Raw genomic sequence first — 18,344 nt, 5'->3', positions numbered from 1 at the left:
CTCTCAGTATTTCTCTATAGAGTGTATTGTCTACACACTCCAAGTGTAGACTCTCAGTATTTCTCTATAGAGTGTGTTGTCTATAGACTGTAGGTGTAGATTCTCAGTATTTCTCTATAGAGCGTATTGTCTAGACTCCAGGTGTAGATCCTCAGTATTCTTCTATAGAGTGTAGGTATAGACTCTCAGTATTTCTCTATACAGAGGGTATATATTTGGGAAGTACATAGTCTACTCAGTATGTGTGTAGTGTTGATCTTTACTCATATCAGTCCACATTCCTTCGTCCTTCTCAAACACCAATCGGCAGGACACTTCAAACAGCTTTTTTTAAAAAGAAAAACACCAGAATATTTTATTAAAGCAGTGACTGTTAAATGGGGTTTAAAATCAAACGCTTTGTGGAGAGCTCAGAGTGACTCCCGCCTAGCAGAGTGTGAGCCACAGAAATAAAGAGTCCTTTATACCTGAGCTCACACACAGTGTGCTGAGAGGGCGGGACAGAGACAGGAGTGAGGAGAGAGAGGGGCGAGGGCGAGGGACTATTTAAGGATTGTGGAAGTAAGGAACAAGCTGCTCATCCCTGCTGTTGAAGCCGATACCCTGGCTTCTCTCCAGACACAGCTGGGTGAGCTCCTCCAGTCAGGACAGGAGGCTCTTCTGTACACAGAGAGGGGTGGGGGTGGGGAACAGGCTGCCCAGCCCTGCTGTTGAAGCCGATACCCTGGCTTCTCTCCAGACACAGCTGGGTGAGCTCCTCCAGTCAGGACAGGAGGCTCTTCTGTACACAGAGGGGGGTGGGGGTGGGGAACAGGCTGCCCAGCCCTGTGGTTGAAGCCGATACCCTGGCTTCTCTCCAGACACAGCTGGGTGAGCTCCTCCAGTCAGGACAGGAGGCTCTACTGTACACAGAGGGGGGTGGGGGTGGGGAACAGGCTGCCCAGCCCTGTGGTTGAAGCCGATACCCTGGCTTCTCTCCAGACACAGCTGGGTGAGCTCCTCCAGTCAGGACAGGAGGCTCTTCTGTACACAGAGGGGGGTGGGGGTGGGGAACAGGCTGCCCAGCCCTGTGGTTGAAGCCGATACCCTGGCTTCTCTCCAGACACAGCTGGGTGAGCTCCTCCAGTCAGGAAAGGAGGCTCTACTGTACACAGAGGGGGGCGGGGGTGGGGAACAGGCTGCCCAGCCCTGTGGTTGAAGCCGATACCCTGGCTTCTCTCCAGACACAGCTGGGTGAGCTCCTCCAGTCAGGACAGGAGGCTCTTCTGTACACCGCGAGGGGTTGGGGTGGGGAACAAGCTGCCCAGCCCTGTGGTTGAAGCAGGAGACAGGGAGACAGCAGGAGAAGACAGGGAGACAGCAGGAGACAGGGAGGCAGCGGGAGGAGACGGGGACGGGGGACAGCAGGGGAGAGAGAGACAGGAGGAGACGGGGGGACAGCAGGGGGGAGAGAGACAGGAGGGGACAGGGGGACAGCAGGGGAGAGAGAAACAGGAGGAGAAGGGACAGCAGGGGAGAGAGAGACAGGAGGAGACAGGGGACAGGGGTACAGCAGGGGAGAGAGAGACAGGAGGAGACAGGGGACAGGGGTACAGCAGGAGAGAGAGAGACAGCAAGAGACAGGAGACAGGGGGACCGGCGCTGGGCGAGAGTGTGTGTGTGAGTGTGTGTGTGTGTGAGGTGGAAGAGAGAGAGACAGCGGGAGGAAAACTCCTTCCGACAGCAGCCCGGCGGAGAACAGGCGGGCCGCTGTGTGGCCGTGTTAAATATAGGACCCGCGCTGGCAGCGCCGAACACTGGCGCCCTTTGTGCGCGGCGCCCCCTGGCGGCCGCCGCCCGCACCGCCGCAGAGTCACGCCCCCGGCCCCGCGCCGGCGCTGCTGCTGCAGGGGAGGCCCCCGGTCTCCGGGGGAGCGCCGGGCTGGTGGCCCCTGTCGTTGTCGTGATGAAGATGATGGTGACGATGATGAGGGACCGACTGCCGCCCGTCTGGGAGCTGACCGCACCCCTCCTCACCCACTGGGAGAGGGCGGAGGAGGGAACTCCGCTGAACTGGCGGCCCAGTGTGTGATCTCCTGTCCCAGCCTGAGCCCCAGTGAGCCTGTCTCCCAGTCCTGCTCCTGTCTAGATGGAGAGACCGGAGGACCGTGTCTGTACTGTAAATGTCTGCAGCTCTGTGTTCCATGTTAACTGTATGTGTTTTGCTGTGGCAACACTGACTGTACTGACTTCACGCCAGTAAAGCGCCTTGAACTGGACTGGACTGAGCCGAGCGTCACTGTTTACAGCAGATGTACATACGTTATGATCCGTCTTTGTTGGAGATTTTATTTTCTTTTTATTTTCCAGGTTAATTTTATAATTTTTATTTGCTGTGGCAACACGGATTGTCCCCATCGGTCGTGCCAGTAAAGCCCCTTGAACTGAATTGAACTGGACTGAGTGAGCGAGTGAGTGAATGAGCGAGCGAGTGATTGAGGGAGTGAATTGAGTGCTCGCACGCCCTCTGCTGGCGGCCGAGCGCACTGCGCCGCCGGGCGCCGGGACCCTGGGAACCTGCCGGACTGGGCTGAACCACCGGCCGCCCGGGGCGGGGGGGGGAGATACCACCCCGCCCCTCCTGCCCGAGGGACCGCGGCTCGCCTCTCATGTCCGGGCGGTGGGAAAGTATTCGCACCGTCCGTACGAACTCGGGACACACTTAAACCGCTAAACCGGTGGGGTTTAAATTCTGCCTGTCTGCCTCTCTCTCTCTCTCTCAGCAGACCGGCTCCAGTCAGACCAGTTCCGCTTCCGTCAGCCCAGCCCAGCCCCAGTTCCACACCGCTCCCGCCCCAGTTCGACTGGTCTAGCCCCTGTGAGACCCAGTTACACCCCAGTCCAGCCCCAGTATGACTGGTCCAGCCCCTGTGAGACCCAGTTACACACCAGTCCCGCCCCAGTTCGACTGGTCTAGCCCCTGTGAGACCCAGTTACACACCAGTCCAGCCCCAGTATGACTGGTCTAGCCCCTGTGAGACCCAGTCACACACCAGTCCAGCCCCAGTATGACTGGTCTAGCCTCTGTGAGACCCAGTTAGACCAGTCCAGCCCCTGTGAGACCCAGTTAGCTGTGAGCCGATCAGGAGCGCCTGTGTGTTTTCAGAGTGCACCCTATTTCATTTTTCGACTGTGGATTCTGTCTCTCAATAATAATAATACAGTGTGTGACCTCCTGTCACAGCCTGAGGAACAGACAGTGAGCCTGTCTCTCAATAATAATAATAATCCAGTGTGTGAACTCCTGTCCCAGCCTGAGGAACAGACAGTGAGCCTGTCTCTCAATAATAATAATACAGTGTGTGATCTCCTGTCACAGCCTGAGGAACAGACAGTGAGCCTGTCTCTCAATAATAATAATACAGTGTGCGATCTCCTGTCCCAGCCTGAGGAACAGACAGTGAGCCTGTCTCTCAATAATAATAATACAGTGTGTGATCTCCTGTCCCAGCCTGAGGAACAGACAGTGAGCCTGTCTCTCAATAATAATAATACAGTGTGTGATCTCCTGTCCCAGCCTGAGGACCAGTGAGTCTGTCTCCCAGTAACGCTCAATATGTTTACAGTATATATCAATATTTTATGATATGTCTTTGTTGTAAATGTCTGTAATATGTCTGTAGATTTTATTTGACTTTTATTTTGTGTTTTGTTCCATGTTCATTTTATTATTTTCATTTGCTTTGGCAACACTGATTGTACCCATCGGTCATGCTAATAAAGCACCTTGGATTGAATTGAAAATTTGACCCAGAAAGAGCCCCAGTCACTACACCAGTCTCCTCACAGGCAGGGTATTATTGTGAGACTGTTTAATTGAGGGGCGGAAGTGGACTCTACTGTTTAATTGAGGGGCGGAAGTGGCCTCTCCTCTTTAATTGAGGGGCGGAAGTGAACTCTGCTGTTAAATTGAGAGTCGGAAGTGGGCTCTCCTGTTTAATTGAGGGCGCTCGGCGCTACTTCGTCAAACAGACGAGTATCGGCGTCCTGCTCTCCTCGGATGTTCCCTGTACCCGTCAGTAAGAAAGGTTTTTACTGCACTGGTAGATTTATTACGTGTGTGCCTGGCTGTTTATTCAGTGAAGCCGTTAGTGAAGAAGAACAAGCGGCGCTTTCCCTTGTTCTGAGGTCTTCCCGGCTGGTTGTGACTTGTGCTGTGAGTCACTGAGCCACACAGCGGTTTTCACGAACACTTGTTCTGTATTCACGGTGCTGGGTCTTCATTTTCATTTCTAGTCGCCGAACCGGACAGAGCTTCTCCGTGTTCGTTATGGTCTGTGTTCACGGTACTGGTTCTCAATATTACTGTTCAGTCACTAATCCCTACAGAAGTTGTTCCAACCCATTTTCTTATAAGGTATATTCACCCAGCTGTTTCTTAATTATACTGTCTGATCACTGAGCCAGACGGGTTTATTCCTGGATATTTATGAGAGATTTTCTGGACTGGTGGTTAAGTTTTTGTAGCTAAACCAGACAGTATTTGTCTTTAATTATTGTTATATATTCACCGCACCGTACTGGTGTTAATTATACTGACTAATCACTAATCCGGACAGAGCTTTTCCTTATTAATTTATTCTATATTCACGGTAGTGGTTCTTAATATTACTGTCTAATCAGTAATCCAGACGGTGTTATTCCTGAATATTTATGTGATATATTCGCTGTCCTGGTTGTTAATTTAAATTTATTGTAGCTAAACCAGACAGTATTTGTCTTTAACAATTGTTATATTCACGGTACTGGTTGTTAATTATACAGACTAGTCACTAAACCGGACAGAGTTTTTCCTTATTAATTATGTTCTATATTCACGGTACTGGTGGTTAATTATACTGACTAGTCACTAAACCGGACAGAGGGTGTTATTCCTGGATATTTGTGAGAGATTTTCTGGACTGGTGGTTACGTTTTTCTAGCTAAACCAGACAGTATTTGTCTTTAATTATTGTTATATATTCACCGCACCGTACTGGTGTTAATTATACTGACTAATCACTAAACCGGACAGAGCTTTTCCTTATTAATTATGTTCTATGTTCACGGTACTGGGTGTTAATTTTAATTTCTAGTTACTAAACCGGATGGAGTTTTTCCTTATTAATTATATTCTGTATTCACGGTACTGGCTGTTAATTTTAATTTCTAGTCACTAAACCGGACAGAGCTTTTCCGTATTAATTATATTCTGTATTCACGGTACTGGTTCTTAATATTACTGTCTTATCAGTAAACCAGACGGTGTTATTCCTGAATATTTATGTGATATATTCGCCGTACTGGTTGTTAATTTAAATTTCTTGTAGCTAAACCAGACAATATTTCTTTAATAATTGTAATTTTCACTGTGCTGGGTGTTAATTATACAGACTAGTCACTAAACCGGACAGAGTTTTTCCTTATTAATTATATTCTATATTCACGGTACTGGTTGTTAATTTTAATTTCTAGTCACTAAACCGGACAGCGGTTTTCCGTATTAATAATGTTCTGTATTCACGGTACTGGTTGTTAATTATACTGAATAGTCACTAAACCGGACAGACGGTGTTATTCCTGGATATTTATGTGAGATTTTCTGGACTGGTGGTTAAGTTTTTCTAGCTAAACCAGACAGTATTTGTCTTTAATTATTGTTATATATTCACCGCACCGTACTGGTGTTAATTATACTGACTAGTCACTAAACCGGACAGAGCTTTTCCTTATTAATTATATTCTGTATTCACGGTACTGGTTGTTAATTTTAATTTCTAGTCACTAAACCTGACAGAGCTTTTCCGTATTAATAATGTTCTGTATTCACGTTAGTGGTTCTTAATATTACTGTCTTATCAGTAAACCAGACGGTGTTATTCCTGAATATTTATGTGATATATTCGCCGTACTGGTTGTTAATTTTAATTTCTTGTTGCTAAACCAGAAAGTATTTCTTTAATAATTGTTATATTCACGGTACTGGTTGTTAATTATACTGACTAGTCACTAAACCGGACACAGTTTTTCCTTATTAATTATATTCTATATTTACGGTACTGGTTGTTAATTGGACTGTAGTCACAGACCCAGACGGTGTTTTCCATGAATACTCGTGTTATATCTTCACTCTACTGTTTATTAATTGTTTTGTAGCCATTAAACCAGGCTGTGATCTTCCTGAGTTATTGTCGTATATATTCACCGTCCTGGTTGTTAATTATTCTCATTAGTCTCTAAACCCGACGGAGTTTTTCCTGAATAAGTGTTCATTATTCACGGTACTGGTTGTTAATTTTAATTTCTAGTTACTAAACGAATGGAGTTTTTGCTTACTTATTAATTATGTTCTATATTCACTGTCCTGGTTGTTAATATTACTGTTGAGTCACTAAACCATACAGAATTTCCTTACCAGTTTTCTTATATATTCACCGAGCTGGTTCTTAATTATACTGTCTAGTCGCTGAACCAGACGGTTTCTCCTGAATAATTGTTCTATATTCACCGGATTGGTAGTGCAACGTACTGTGTAGCCACAGAACCAGACGGTTGTATTCCTGAGTAATTGTTCACCGTACTGGTTGTTAATTATACAGAGTAGTCACTAAACCGGACAGAGTTTTTCCTTATTGATTATGTTCTATATTCACGGTACTGGTTGTTAATTATACAGACGTTTTTCCTGAATAAGTGTTCATTATTCACGGTAGTGGTTGTTAATTTTAATTTCTAGTCTCTAAACCGGACAGAGTTTTTCCTTATTAATTGTTCTATATTCACGGTAGTGGTTCTTAATATTACTGTCTAATCAGTAAACCAGACGGTGTTATTCCTGAATATTTATGTGATATATTTGCTGTCCTGGTTGTTAATTTTAATTTCTTGTAGCTAAACCAGACAGTATTGGTCTTTAATAATTGTTATATTATGTTATAGACGGTTTTATTCCTGGGTAATTGTTCACCGTACTGGTTGTTAATTATTCTCATTAGTCTCTAAACCGGACAGTTTTTCCTTATTAATTATGTTCTATATTCCCCGTGCTGGGTGTTAATTGGACTGTAGTCACAGAACCAGACGGTGTTTTCCATGAATACTCGTGTTATATCTTCACTCTACTGCTTAGTAATTTAGATCTAAACCATACTGTTTTTCCTGAACAGTTGTTCTGTGTTCACGGTACCGGCTCTGAACATCACTGTTCAGTCACCAAACCATACAGAATGTTTTCTTATTCACCGAACTGGTGATTGATTTGACTGTGTGGCCACAGGACCCTTCGTTGTTTTTCATGAATAACTGTTATATATTGACTGTAGTGGAACAAGTAACAGGTTTCTTCCTGCTGAAAAGAGAAGACGGAAACCGCAACGTTTCGGCTGTGGAACCTTCCTCAGGTGCGAGAAACCCTGTTTTCTAGGGTGTGTGTGTATATGGGGTGACCCTTAGAGGAACCAGCCCTGTTCATCCACGGTCTCTCCTCTCTTCCAGAGGGGAGCAGTACTGGGACCCCCGGCTGCTCAGCTGTGTGTCGTTGAAGGTCTGGAGCTGGTTCTGGACGGGCCGTCTGCTCCTCTCCACCTGAGCACCAGAGAAGTGTGGGTGTCAGTGAGGGGGCGTCGTGGACTGAGAAATGGGAGTGAATCCACCAGAAACGTGGCCGACACGTTGGTGTCCAAACCCACTGTGTGGTACGTGAAGCAGCAAGGACACGCTGGGGGACCCCAGGAGACCACAGGGGAGGAAGACCCCAGAAGACTTTCAGCCGTGAAGAAAAGCCCCTTTTCTCCTGTGGAGCAGGTCAGGAGCGCTCTCCGGGACGTAGGCGGGGGTGTGTGGGAGCCCCCCATGAAGAGCAGAGGACAGCAGCCTGAGCTCAGGGGGTCCCCACTGCTGCGGGCCGCAGGTGAGCCCCTGGAAGAGACAGGCCAGGCTGCAGCCTGCCGAGGTCTGGGACAAAGCCTGCTGGACGGAGCTGCCCCGGGGGACAGTGTGGAGAGAAAGGAGCAGGGTGGAGGTGGGCTCCTGGCCCGGGCGGGTGTGGCTCAGTGGAGCTGGCTCTCTCTGGTCCTCTTGATGGAGTGACGGCACAACTCGGGGGCTCGGTGACTCGGTGACCCCACGCGTCCTGCTCAGGGCGGCCAGCGGGGGGCTCTTGAGGGGCCAGGCCAGTCGCGGGCGCGAGGAGCTGGGGACGCCGTGTCCAGGCCCGGCGGAGCAGCCCCAGGGAGGTGCCCTGCGTGGGGGCTGTCTAGGGGTCCCGGGCTTCAGGCTGTCGGCCACCGCGAGGGGTTCGCACCCAGGTTCTGCGCACGACGGTTTCGTCTTAATGTCTGTTGGCGACCCGAGCACGTCTGGAGCTGTGACACAGAGAGATTGTGTGTAAGTAGGGCTGTGGTTCCTATAAGGTTCACCCAACACAGACACAAACGCCCCCAATTAGAGCTGACACCCTGCACCTGAACCTCAGTCGCCTCGTTTCCCTGTCCAGAGACGGCCTGCGCTGGACACTCGCTGTGCCGCCTGTCCATGTGCTGTGTGGCCACAGAGGTATCCAGTGTTTTTCACGAGTCATATTCACTGTGCTGTTAATGTTAATTTCTAGTCACTACAGCAGGCAGGGGTTTTCCTGAAATATTCTGGTATATATTCACCATGGCTGTTGATTGTCTAATTAGTGAGCCTGACGGTGTTGTTCCTGAATGTTCTGTGTTCCCTGGACTGGTGGGTGTTTTTCATTTCTAGTCACGAAGCTGGGCAGTTTGTCCTCATGAACTGTCTTGTACGTCCTCTGTTCTGTCCAGTCACTGAAACGCTGGTGTTCTTCATGAACACGTATGGTATTTATTCACTGTACTGGTTAAGTTTCATTGTTGGTCACTAAACTAGACAGTTTTTCCATTATTCTCATGGTGAATAGAGCCCAGTGCCTGGACACCCAGGGGTGGCAGGAGGAGGAGGAGGAGCCCGGGGGTGTGAGGAGGAGGAGGTGAGGAAGAGAGCCTGTGGACAACACGCCTGTTTCTCCAGCACAGCAGCTCTGGGCCGGAGCAGTCGGGACTCGGTGGAGCACAGGCTGCCTTCAGGCCTGTTTATTCCCACCAGACGCAGGGAGGGACTGGGAGTGGGGTAACACTGTCCCCCGCTGGAGAGGGCGCCCCCACACCTGCAGGTAGAGGACAAGGGGGTCTGCTTGACTGGTCCTGAAGGGCAGGTGAGGTCAGACCAGGTGAGGCTCCCTCGCAGGCGACGCTGGTCTTCCACGATCCCACTGGGAGCAGACCGGACCGATCCGGATCCGCGCTCTCTGAGGGGGTGGAGCAGGAGTCGTCTCTGGGAGACGGCCAGGATGTTCCTCCTCCTCCTCCTCCTCCTGCCTGCTGGAGCCTGTGAGGATGACGATGGTGACGAAGAGCTGCTGGAGCCCCAAGAGGACTCCTCCTGTCGGGGTGCCAGGGGATGACCCTCAGGGCTGTGTCCTGACCTCCTGCTGTCCCTCCCTCACAAGGAGCTGGTCAGTGTGCTGTTGACACTACACTCTCGAACCCGAGTCCAGCTCGAGCACAAGGTCAGGTTAGTCTGGTCACTCCTGTGTCACAGGTTAGTGACGTGAACTGATCAGCAGTGATTTAGTATTTGACGTACTTGTAGTATTCGTATCATGAGTTTTCCATGTTTTATTAACAGTAATAGACTAGTCTCAGGAGCTGTAATGTTTTAATTTGAGAAGCAGCATTAGTAATCGAAGCAGTAATGGTGTTTTCAGTAGCAGCATTAGTAATAAAATCAGTATTTTTCTCTCTCCTGCAGGAGCTCAAAGAAAAGCTGTATTTTCAGGAGGGATGCTAATGAAGCAGTACTGCCAATGTGAGTAGGACCAGTAGTAGATGGAGTATTTTTCTTGTCACCATCAGGAGTGGAAGAGAGTTCAGACGTGTCTCTGCTGTTTTTAGCTGTGAAGGGACCCCCACTGCTCCTCTGTGTCGAGTGATGTTGGGAGTTGCTCTCGGTTGTTGTTGCTCAGTTTGAGAGCAGTTTCATGTTTCTCTCTCAAAGGCATGAACAACAACCCAGTGGTCTGGATGAGGAGTCCAGATGCAGGAGGAAAGCTCTCTGGAAATGAAGACAGCAGAATGACTGAGGCTGACAGTGGGAAGACAGGTGTGGATTAGTTGGGATGCATGTTGGATGATCTCTCCTGTATTATTTTCCAGGATGTCCAGAGGCTGGCAGTGGGAAGATGGGTTAGATGGTGTCTCCTGTATTCTTTTCCCCAGTTTTTCTGAGGCTGACAGTGGGAAGACAGGTGTGGATTAGTTGGGATCCATGTTGGATGATCTCTCCTGTATTATTAATAATAATTTTCTATTCTCTGTACTGGTTTTTAATTTGACTGCTTTGTCACTAAACCAGATGGAGTTTTTCCTTATTAGTTATATTTTCACCGTTGTTAATTGTAGTTTCTGGTCACTAAATCGGACAGATTTTCCTGAATAATTATGTATTAATTATTCTCCCTTTTTATGTTAATTTCCAATCGCAATCCAGACAGTTTTCCATTATTACTGTATGCTCTCTATTCACTGTACTGGCTGTTAAATTTTCTGTCTAGTCACTGAACCAGACCGTGTTTTTCATGATGACTTAGGTTGTATATTCTTTTTACTGGTTATTAGGTTGTTAACTTTAATTTCTAGTCACTAAACTGGACAGTTTCTCCTTACTAATTATCTTCTATATTCTCTGTACTGTGCTGGTTAATAATTGTACTTTCTAGTCATTATACCAAACAGTCTTTTTCCTTATTAATAATCTTATATTCACTCTACTGGTTGTTAATTTTACTTTGGAGTCACTAAATCATGAAGCTTTTCCTCATTAATTATCCTACAGTATGTATTCACCATAGTGGTTGTTAATTGTACAGTCTCATCACTAAACCAGATGGTGTAATGATGGATTTGTGTTATAGATGCACTGGACTGGTTATTCATTTTACTTTCCAGTGAAGCAGATGGTGTTTTTCCTGAATAATTATTACACAATCACCATACTCTCTTAACTGTACTGCCTTGTCCCTAAACCAGATGACGTCTTTCCTGAATCAGTTCACCCTTTCTGGTTGTCAGCTGTGTGGTCTCGTCCCTGAACCAGACAGTTCCTGTCCACAGTGATGACTGTATATATTCACTGTGCTGGTTCCTGGTTTACTGGTATAGTCACTCACCCAGACAGGTTTTCCAGAATAACTGAGATATCTGCCACACTGGTTGGTAATTGTCCAACTAGGGTCCCTAAACCAGACAAACCAGCAGTGCTTTTCCTGAATAATTGTTTCTATCCCATACTGGTGGGTAATTGTGGTTTTTAGTCAGTGAAACCAGATGGTCTTATTCCTGAATTAGGGAAACAGGAAGTCCCTAAAGTAGACATGCCACCCCCTCCTCCTCCTGCCTGCTGGAGCCTGTGAGGGTGACGATGGTGATGAAGAGCTGCTGGTGCCCCTGGTCCAGGTGGAGATCTGGAGCCCCAAGAGGACTCCTCCTGCTTTGTCTCTCAAAAGCGTGAGCAACATCACAGCGGGCTGGATGAGGAGTTCAGATGCAGGTTGGATGCTCTCTGCTGTATTAACTCCCAGATTTTCCAGGATGTCCAGAGGCTGACAGTGGGAAGACAGGTGTGGATTAGTTAGGATGCATATTGGATGACCTTTCCTGTATTCTTTTCCCCAGTTTTCCAGGATGTCCAGAGGCTGACAGAGGGAAGATGGGAGTGGATGGGGAGTTGTGATGGAGGTTAGATGCTCTCTCCAGTCTCTCGTTTCCCTAGTTTTCCTAATTGTCCAGAGGCTGACAGTGGGAAGAGAGGTGTGGAGTTGGGATCTAATTTAGACTCATTTATTCTTTTCCCTGATTTTCCTGGCTGTCCAGATGTTGACAGTGGAAAGACTGGTATGTATGCTGATTGGACTCTTCCCTGTGTTGTTTTCCAGGATGTCCAGAGGCTGACAGTGGGAAGACAGGTATGGATTAGTTGGGATGTGGGTTGTATGATCTCTCCTGTATTCTTTTCCCCAGTTTTCCAGGATGTCCAGAGGCTGACAGTGGGAAGATGGGTGTGGATTAGTTGGGATGTGGGTTGTATGATCTCTCCTGTGTTCTTTTCCCCAGTTTTCCAGGATGTCCAGAGGCTGACAGTGGGAAGACAGGTGTGGACGGAGAGTTGGGAGGGAGGTGAGGAGCTCTCTGCTGTCTGTATTTCTTCCTCTGTGGCGTCTCTCTGCTCGGCTCTTTCTCTCAGTCCAGCTGCATGTGGTCTGTGAAACAGCAGCTTCGCAGTGCTGAGCTGGGATTAGGACCGGTGGGTTGCAGAGTTCAGGGTTCGATTCCAGAGGGGGACACAGCTCTTGTACCCCAGAGACAGGTGCTTCAGTTACTGTTCTGATGTTTTATTATAGAGGTGTATTGTGGACAGTGTAGTGTTGACAATAGTGTGCTGACGTCTCATGAAGGCTGTACCTTAACACTGGCACTCGGTGACACACTGTGTGCTAAATGCTCACCTGTACTGTGCTTTAGTACTTGAACCTGTGTACAGTTGTAATACTCAGACCAGTGAGCTGAACTCATGCCTGTACTGAGCTTTAATACTCAACACACCTGTGTGCTGAACTAAAACCTTTATTCTGCTTCAGAACTCAACCCTGTGTGCTCAGCTCTCACCTGTACTGTAGTTTAATACTCAGACACACCTGTGTACTGATTCTTCAACTGTACTGCGCTTTAATAATCAGGGACAGATCAGTGTGCTGAATTATCACCTGTATTGAGCTGCAATGATGACACTGACACACCTGTGTGACGAACTCTAATATGGACAGTTGTAACACTCAGACCTGTGTACTGAACTCTCTCCTACACTGAGCTTTAATACTCTGACACACCTGTGTGCTGAACTGTATTGTTTTAGTATTTGAACCTGAGTGCTGAACTGTTGCCTGTGGTGTTGTAGTACTCAAACTTGTGTACTGAACTCTCGGCTGTATTGAGCTTCAATACTTTTTGACACCTGTTTGACGAACTCTAATATGGACAGTTGTAATACTCATACCTGTGTGGTGGACTCTGTACACTGTCCTATAATACTCCATGACACATCTGTGTGCTGAATTCTCAACTGTACTGCTCTGTAATAATGACAGTTCTGTGTGCTGAATTCTCCACTTTAATTAACGACTCATGGGTGTGCTGTGCTGAACTTTACTACTCAATGACAAACCAGTACTCTGTGCCGTTCCCTGTCCTGTGATTTAACACTCAAATCTGTGTACTAAACTCTCCTGTGCTGAATGTTAATACCCAGTGTTACACCAGTGTGCTGAGCTCTTGCCTGTAATCCAGCCCAATTCTAAATCCTGTGATAAACCTGTGTGTAAAACTGTGCTGAACTCTCTCAACTTGCTTAGACCAGTTATTAAATCTCGCTAACAAAAACTGACAGTATCAGAAAACTGTATAAATTTCATATTAAATGCACCTTTGTGAACGTGCTGTATGTTGGCCACATCCTTCCTGCTCACTAGCTGCTGTACACACACATGAAATGGGCACTCCTACCAGCCTTAATCCTTTCTGGTCTTTTTGAAGTGGCGTCTGTATTTCAATCGAAGCCTCACTGTCGCGTGTTTGACTGTTCAGAACAGTTTGACTTTCTGCTGGTCCGCTCCTCTGTTGTGAGAGAGCACTGTCTCCTTCTCCAAGGGATCAGCCAGGAAGGAGACGGGTCATAAACAGGCACTGATGTGGGTCTCCTCCACAAGTCCCATCCAGCAAGCACAGGTTGTGCAGCACATTTCACCCAGAACTGTTCAACATCTGTGTGCTGAGCTGACAAGTAAGTAGTGTTTGTGGGTAGAACAGTCTTGAAATCGAGCTGTTGAATTCAGTTCACCTGCACTCGTTCAGATCACAAACACAGCCTGTGACACAGCATGTCCTCCAGAAATATAAGCCCTGCAGGAATGTCTCTTTTATGTGTGATTTTCCATCAAATTTACTGCTTTTTTCCACAATATTTAAGGAATCTAAAAAATGTCGCTGTATCGGTTTCATGAAAATATTTAACATGAATATAGTGGCAACATCTCTTGGTCAAGAGCATGTTTACAGTGTAAGAGGGCTGCTTTCACGACTCTGTTTTGTTGCCTCGTTCTGAACTGCAGACTGTGATGGCGATATGGTGTTGCTCAGACAGTACATTGAAACTTCATCTCTGTTGTGTTGTGAAGTGGAGGTTGTACAGGTGGTAGTTCATTGTCGTGTGAAACACTCATCGCTGGTTCAGTATAACCTGGAAATGTAAAAATAGTGTTGAAGTTCTCCTGTAATACTCACGTGTGCTGAACTAATCAGCTGTACTGAGCTTTGATGCTGAAAGGTGTACTGAACTCTGACCTCTACTGTTGTAACTCAGACCTGTGTAATGACCCTCACATGTACTGTTGTAGTACTGAAACCTGTAGACTGAACTCACCTGTACTGAGCTTTAATTCTGAAACATGTACCGACTTCTGATCCTGTACTGCAGTACTCAGCCCTGTGTGTTAATCTTTCCCCTGTATTGTGTTGTAATATTCAAGTCTGTGTTCTGAGCTCTTACATGTACTATTGTAATCATAACTGTATTCTGACCTCTTAACTGTACATTGTACTGTACTACTCAGATCTGTATTTTGACCTCACATGTACTGTTGTAATACTGAAATGTGTGTAATGACTTTACTGGTTTCCTGAAGTCTTGCTTGTACTGCTGTTTGTCTTATGTGCTGTACTGAGCTTCAGTTGTTTAAACTTATGTACTGAACTCTGTACCTGTACTGTTGTGATTCTCAGCCCTGTATAATGACCTTACCTGTATCCTGAAGTCCTGCTTGTACTACTGTAATTGTCTTGTGTACTGTACTGAACTCTTCTTGTACTGTTGTAAACGTGAGAGCTGTGTCCTGAACTCACTTGTACTGAGTTTAAATTCTGAAATGTGTACTGAACTCTACTTCTGTATGGTTGTAGTACTTTGAAGTAAAGACTGAACTCTGTTCCTGTACTGTTGTAATGGTCAAACCTGTATACTGCTTCTGCTTGTATTGTTGAAATAGTGAGACCTGTGTACTGAACTCTGCCTCTGTGCTGTAATAGGACTCTGATCTGTCTTGAACTCTTGCCTGTTGTGATCTTTACTGCTGCAGTATTTGCTGAAGTCTGCTCCTGTACGTTTGTGATAGACCTGTTGACTAGGCTTTCCACTGTTGTGCTGTAATATTTAAGTCTGTTTTTGTAGCTCTATGTACTACTGTAGGCAGAACTATATCCTAAGCTCATAGCTGTACATTGTACTGTGGAACTCATATCTGTTTCCTGACCTCACCTGTACTGCTGTATTATTGAGAACTGGGTACTGAACTCACTGGTGCTGCGTTTATTCTGGAACTTGAACTGAACTCTGCTCCTCTCCCATAGTGCTACTCCCCACTAATGCCCCTAACGTTGCTGTAGTTGTCAGATGCTTTACTCAACTCTGCGTCTGTATTTTCATAGTACTTTGAATTATAGACTGAACTCTCACCTGTTCTAGGCTTATAGTCTGAACCATTTACTGAACTCTGCTCCTGTACTCTTGTCATACTCAGCACTGTGGCCTAAGAGAGCTGCAGTACTGTTGAAATATTCAAGTCTGTGTTCTGAGCTTTTCAATGTACTACTGTAAACAGAACTATATATTTAACTCCGCCGGCTGGAGTGTACTTACCATTAAGGTAAACTTTGTGTACTAAACTTTTTAGCGGGGCTGTACTGATGCCTACTCTACTGCTCTCTTATCGGTATATCTCGATATACTGCTGTAGTGCTCAGGCTTATGGCCTAAGTTCATAACTGTAAAGTAGTACTCAGCCCTGTGCCCTGACTGTGCTTGTATTGTAATTCTGGTCATGGTGGGCTGGACTCTGTACCTGTAGTGTTGTGATAGGCTCACTGGTGTTGTCCTCTCCTGTACATTGTTGTAATACTGAACACTCCACCCTTAACTGTCACACATACTGTCCAGTGTGCAGCCCTGTGTCCTCATCTCCCACACCTGCTGCAGTAACACTCCAGCCTTTTCCTGCTTTCTCTGAACACAGCTTTTATCTGTGTTGTGGCAGCACAGTGACTGACTGGTGTATCAGATTTATCATAATTTCCTGATTACAGATGGGGTCAGGTGTAAGGACTCTGAACTCAATGTGGGTAAGTTCACCCCTGGGGCTCTCTGTACTCCAGCACAAAGCTGTGCCTGTTATTTGCACAACTCGCAGGGGTCCTGGTGTCATCTTGATCATGAAAAGCAACCTGACTGGAGAACAGCCGTGTCAGGAGCAGAGCTGGTGGAGCTGTGAATAAAGTCACTATGCGGAGGTGGTGAATATTAACTCAGGGGCTGGCCACACCACATCTCATGATTCTCACAGGCACAGGGCCAGTGTTCTCTCCTGTCACTGTACCCAAAGCCCCACGCTGCAGCCTCAGACAGAAAGGAAAGGGGCACCCTTATTAAAGTCACAGCTTCTGTTTGAAATCACTGCACCAAGAGGCATCTTGCTCAGAGATGGAGGGAGGGGAAAGGCACTTACAGCCTTTAGCCAGCAGAGGGCAGGGTGTCTCTAAGCATCTGCCTCTTCCCCCACCTTGATTCTCCAGCAGAGTAATCCCCTCCAGGCTGCACTACAGTTCCCAGCAGGCCATGAGGGAATGGTGGCCAATAGGCTGCCTCCCCTGGGTTACTGATGCAGCTGTTAATTCTAGGCTGTAGCCAGTGTGTATAATGAGGGGGGTGGAGTAGAGCTCATGCAGAGGGCTGGGAGAACTGCATCACCCACAAGGCCCTGCTCCATTCAGTCACCTGACCCCTGGGACAGAGATGATTGGTCAGAAGACATTTGAAAAGCAGGCAGTGACAGAGGGCGGTAGTGCTGTTGGAGGAGCAGAGGTAGAGAAGAGCTCTCGCCTCCAACACAGAAACCGATCTGGGACAGTTTGCAAGCCTACTGCTCAGTGGTCCTGGTGTTCAGGGCGCTGCAGGGGAGGGGGGCTGGTGACCCTCTGATGGGATTCACTCTGGGAGAATGAGGAAACAAGTAACAGCTGATCCTCATGACTGCTCTCACCTCCTGGCCAGGGGAGTCTCTCACACAGAAGCTAAACCCAGTAGTTTTTCATCTTTTTCAGCTCTGAGGGGACAAGGGACCTGCCCTGACCCACTGTGCAGTTCACAGTCCCCATCCTCCTCCTACTGCAGCTGAGGCACAGCTGGACAGCTCTCAGGACAGACACTCACAGCCACAAGGTAAGGAAACAGGGCTCTTTATTCACAGTTTGAGATGAAGCGTTCCAGAAACCACAAGACAAACCTCTAGTTCTTCTCCCAACTGTAGCTAGACGTGCAGTCGGCTTCCCCAGGCCTCTGTGAAGACAAGTCAGACTCCCAGCTCCCAGGCTCAGCAGTCAGACCTCCTCCCCCGACACAGCTCAGCTCTGCAGCTCTTCCCTCCTGCTCTGCTCAGCACAACTGCTCTCTGTCCCCAGCAGCACCAGACTGAAGGCCTCCCCTCCTGCCTTTTAACTGTCTCCCCACCAATCGTCTTCCACCAATTAGGCAGGTGATTATAGGCTGCAGGTTGTTCTCCTGGGCCTCGTTGGGGATGATCCCCTATAAAAATCAGACTTAAACGAGGGCAGGAGCTTGTTTTGGGTCTCAGGATTAATCTTGCTGGATGTCCTACAGGCTCCTCTGTGTTGGGGCTCAGTTGTTCCTAAAAAATCAATCAAAATAAAAGTTTAATTATGTGAATATTTGTGCAAATTAAATGAAAACCAAGCATCTTGTTTTCTACAGGTTTTGATCCCACAGCCTCTGTGTTAGAAGCCCAGAGCTCTTCCACTGCGCCACAGTGTCTCTGTGAGTCTGGGGCTCCTGTGTGCTCTTGGCCTTCCCAGCTCAGGGTTCGAGCCTGAGGGATAAAAGACAGACCGAATGAGCTCTCCTTCAGGACAGGAGCCAGTGGAGGAGTGGAGATGGTGCTGAGCTCCTGAGCACAAGGTTGTGGGTTCAAGTCCTGGCTGAGAGCTGAGATGAATTTGCAGTGTGATCCTCCCCAGCAGTGAGAGGGTGAGAAGTAAAAGCCCGCAGCCCTTGTGTCTTTATTTATCAGTGTGTTACTGTTCACAAAAATTAAATTAACAAAAGCTCCTGGTCCTTCCAGGATTTGAACCCACAACCTCCAGGCGGAA

At 47.3% G+C, this 18,344-nt stretch overlaps 1 long non-coding RNA gene across 2 annotated transcripts in view; it reads left to right on the top strand.

Annotated features, from left to right (window-relative positions):
* Positions 1-17,942, top strand: part of LOC107076155 (uncharacterized) — a 118,356-nt gene extending 100,414 nt beyond the window's left edge. Inside the window, exons 1-8 of one of the 2 annotated variants that reach the window (XR_011192118.1) lie at positions 6,103-7,418; positions 7,513-8,403; positions 8,942-9,594; positions 9,832-9,888; positions 10,078-10,182; positions 12,044-12,254; positions 17,283-17,400; positions 17,489-17,942. This is a non-coding gene — a long non-coding RNA (uncharacterized lncRNA). Of the gene's footprint in view, positions 1-6,102; positions 7,419-7,512; positions 8,404-8,941; positions 9,595-9,831; positions 9,889-10,077; positions 10,183-12,043; positions 12,255-17,282; positions 17,401-17,488 lie in introns of those variants that run through there. The other variant, XR_011192117.1, reaches the window with a different exon arrangement.
* Positions 17,943-18,344: the final 402 nt, after the last annotated feature.

Source organism: Lepisosteus oculatus, chromosome 14 (genome assembly GCF_040954835.1).
Source record: "Lepisosteus oculatus isolate fLepOcu1 chromosome 14, fLepOcu1.hap2, whole genome shotgun sequence".
NCBI lineage: Eukaryota > Metazoa > Chordata > Actinopteri > Semionotiformes > Lepisosteidae > Lepisosteus > Lepisosteus oculatus.
The sequence above is the reverse complement of the archived record's forward strand: the minus strand, read 5'-3'. Positions and strand labels throughout refer to the sequence as shown.